Genomic DNA, 4,120 nt, shown 5'->3' on the forward strand with positions numbered 1-4,120 from the left:
ATGCTGAGCCACTCAGGTCTCTCAGTTTCACTTTTTGCTTTGAATAAGCTGCAGCTCCTCTTAACACATAGTTTTTCTGCCTTAAACCTCTCTGTACATGCTTAATGTCTGTCCCATGTATGCCTGAATTATGTCATTGATTTTTACACTATGGATTCCTTAGACTATCTCTCCAACCATCTACTACTCTTCTAGAGACAAAAGAGTCTACACATAAGGACTGCATTATCCACATAGCCTTTCCTGCTGGATAAGCAGCAGTTTATACTTATTTAATAGCTTATTCTCCTCATACACCCACCTCGACATACTTATAAAAATGGCCATTCACCTAGTGTATTTATTCTCAAATTCACACATTGTTTGTCCCTCTACTGCCCATTCAGTAATGCTGCTCCAACTATTTACCACCCTTTCTGTGAAATAACATTTTTTTTGTGTGAATACACACACATATATATATATATATATATATATATATGTGTGTGTGTGTGTGTGTGTGTGTGTGTGTGTGTGTGTGTATCGCCTGAATCTCTCATCTTGCATATTCAGTCTGCTCTTATTCTGATACATCTTTTGTTTTGAAATACTTCTTGCCATAATGTTTCCAGGAACTAGAAGGAATGTGTAAGTTTGTATGCATGTTTACCCAGCTTGAAAGCATCCTTCTGTATGGCTCAAGAAGAAATAAGCAGCACAATATGTTCCCCAGTTTGACATTTCTTTATTCAGGGTTATGTTGTGATAGTTTAGTCTAAGGTTAGATATACTCTGCTATCAGTGATGGCAAACCCTGTATGTAGGTAAATTTTGACAACTCAGAGAGAAATCTCAGAAAGAAGAATTTAAAACTTCTAAAATTATTATGAAAGCATTATCAGGTAATCACACATTATCAATGGGAATTTAAACACAATTTACACCTGCTATTTCTGAATGCAGATATGAGATTCTTAGTGCAAATTCAAATGTCTGTCTGTGTTCTGGAAAAAAGACTGTAAACAGTATTTGACTGTAGCACTAAAAAAATGGTGAAGTGTGTTGGCTTTGTAGACACTTCTAATGTTAACGTGAATGACTGGTGAGCATATGAAGGAAAAATAGTATCAGTCAAATTAACAACATTAATTATAGGTTTATAGTTTAGCCAATTATCCCATGCCTTAACCATTGTGCCAGCCCCTCTCACTACAGAATGTTTCACAAATTTGCATGTCATCCTTGCACAGGGCTCATGCTAATCTTCTCTGTATTGTTCCAATTTTAGAATATGTGCTGCCAAAGCAAGCATAAAACATTATTTGAATGGATACACACTCCGGTTTGATTAGAACCCATAAATTGTTAAAGAAACTGGAGAACACAGTACTTAATGTTACTGCCACAGCACAAGTTTAGTTACTAAAAGTTCTTTGGAATATTACAAATTTTTATACAAATATTGACAGTTTTATGGTGGAGATCAGCAATATCTTTCACATAAGAAAACTACTTCTGGGAGCATTAATACGGAGAGGATGACATTATTCCAGGGTGATGCTTGCCAATTTCTATACAAAGGTTCATAAAAAGCAGGTACATTTGCTCAAAAATCTGGACAGCTAATTAATATTGTATTTGCATAGCTAATAGCATAACCCCTCCTATTTCTAATAGGACTGTTGGATAACACCACTCATAAAAAGATTTTAAAGAGAGTGACAAAATGACAAAATATAAGTAATCATGTTTTTTCCAGATTATGATTTTTTACTTTCTCCTGGATAAAACTAACTGGGCAAAACTAACAATAGCATTTCAGCCTTTATAAAATTAGTGTGATTCTACCACAGTCTCCTCCATTCCTTTAACCTTCTCTGTCAGTTTTCTTTTGAAACTTTAATAACTTTTTAAACAAATGAGATAAATTACCAATGTTAAAAGAGTAATAACTGTATGGAGGTTGTGACTCCTGATTAAATGTCACTTGAAGTGTGTTGTAAAAGGAATCCCTGATCTCTGAAATTATCTCACTTAAGTAAAACTAAGTATAATTAGCACATTTAAAGTTGTAATAATCACTATAAAGTACATATTTGTAAATACAGGAACCAGACAAAAGTATGCAATATGTATAGAAATTTAGCATCCTGTCTTCATTCATTCCAAAAATATCTCTCCCAACACAGAAGGTATTTGCAAGAATAACATAAATGATTTATAGTCAAAACCCACATACATTTAACATAGTAGATGTGTATGGTATCAAAAATCATTGCACACATACATTCACACACACTTTCTTGCGTTCAAACACATATTCAAATCATGTAGCAATAAACAATTTAAGCAGCCATTACCTGAAAGTTTTTAACAATTACAACTGCATTTTCTTAAAAGAAAAGCCTTTTAGAACCCTGTTATTAGGGTCTATATTAGAACACTGAACTTTCAAAATTTCGAATGTTCTAATATCGACCCGTTTTCAGTGAAAATATCGAAGAAACAGAAAAACAAATTTTTTCCTAGGAAAGAATTCGGTTGTCCGTTTCTGTTGCTTTGGTATTTTCAGTGCTGTGGTGGAAAGTTACGGGTCGGGTTCAGGTAAGTGTGCGATTGTGTGGACGTGAGGGTTAGGGTGGGGTAGGTGAGTTAGGGTTAGGGTGCAGGTCAGGTAAGTGTGCGATTGTGTGGACGTGAGGGTCAGGGTGGGGTAGGTGTGTTAGGGTTAGGGCTTGGGTGAGGTGACTGTGCGATAGTGATGGACCTTAGGGTTAGGGTTTGGGTTAAGGTAAGTGGATAGTTAGTGGTGTGTGTATAGTTTAGTGAAGGGTTAGGTGTAAGAGTTTAGGTGTATGTGTGTGGATTGCTGTTTGTTTGGTGTGCTTGTGTTGTGTGTATGTGTTTTGGAACAGTGAATTTTTTTCCCTAGGAAAAAATTCACTGTTCTGTATGTTCGATGGTTTAAATTTTCGATTAATAGGGTTCGATATTAGAACACTCGAAATTTTGAAAGTTCGTTGTTCTAATATAGACCCTATTATTACAGCACACTACAAATATTTCTAACACATACCTTCTTCAAAGATATTAGAAATAAAAGTTCATGTAAGAAAAGATATTAAGTCACAAACTGCCACTAGGCTGGTCAGTAATAACTGTTACCTCTCAGGACAGCAAAATGCCCAACACAGATAAGTATAAGGACCCAACCCAAAAAAGCCCAGGAGAACATAGCAGCACAGATAACAGATGCAAAATTCCCTTTATGAAAGAATAATAGAAACATGTACATTTCCATGGAAAGTTCTGAACACTGGTTTGCGAATAGGTTCACAGGTGTGTACTAGGCTAACAACCACTAGGGCCTTTATAAGTCTAGCAGTGCAACCCAAATGTGACCCACAAGTTATATGTTTTAGACATACCTTTCAACTTCTCAGTGCAAGAAATCTGGACAAAGCCAGAAAAAAATGGCAGGGCAAAGGCCCAAAAATAGGGACAGGTTTTAAATATTGCTCCAATAAACTTAGAAAGTTTTTAAAATAACATGTTTTGCATAATTACATATTTTCTGAAGGATACAAAGTCTGAAATTCAAATGCCTGTCATTATTTATTATTATTTAGTGACTGCAATCATCAGTGAGTTGCCAGAAAACCACACATTTTATGCAGAACAGACCAAAAAATATGAGGTAGAACTCTGGACATTGTGCAAAAATCTGGAAAGTTGAAAGATTTGGTTTTAGACATTTATAGAGGGGTGATTGATAGTTATGACATGATTTTCTGACTGCCTCTGTCCATCAGAGATGTAGGCACCTGACAGGGGTGAATGGTCCAAGTTGCACTTAAATATGATGGGGACAGACTTTGTTTCATGTGGATGAGAACATTGTTTCAGAGAAAGGGAATTCTCTGAGATATATATCTGTATCTCCAACATGTCCTATTTTTGTTGAAAGAAAAATTTAGGTCTTTGGATATAGTAGTTCTGATAATGTTTGTTTTCTGCATGTGAAAAGGGATCAGAGCAGGGAGGCTGAAAGAAAGTATCATGTTTACTGAGAGAATCACTGTGAGAATAAACTGAAAAAATGCATATGTTTATCTTACCACAAACTTCTACACAATCCAAA

General features: G+C 35.4%; 1 non-coding gene across 1 annotated transcript; it reads right to left on the minus strand.

Moving 5' to 3' along the window:
- Positions 1-1,184: 1,184 nt before the first annotated feature.
- Positions 1,185-1,287, minus strand: LOC122814647. Its single transcript, XR_006366854.1, has one exon. It is a non-coding gene; the product is annotated as a U6 spliceosomal RNA (small nuclear RNA).
- Positions 1,288-4,120: the final 2,833 nt, after the last annotated feature.

Source organism: Protopterus annectens, chromosome 10.part0, assembly GCF_019279795.1.
Source record: "Protopterus annectens isolate FY-2018-M chromosome 10.part0, PAN1.0, whole genome shotgun sequence".
NCBI classification, from domain to species: Eukaryota; Metazoa; Chordata; order Ceratodontiformes; family Protopteridae; genus Protopterus; species Protopterus annectens.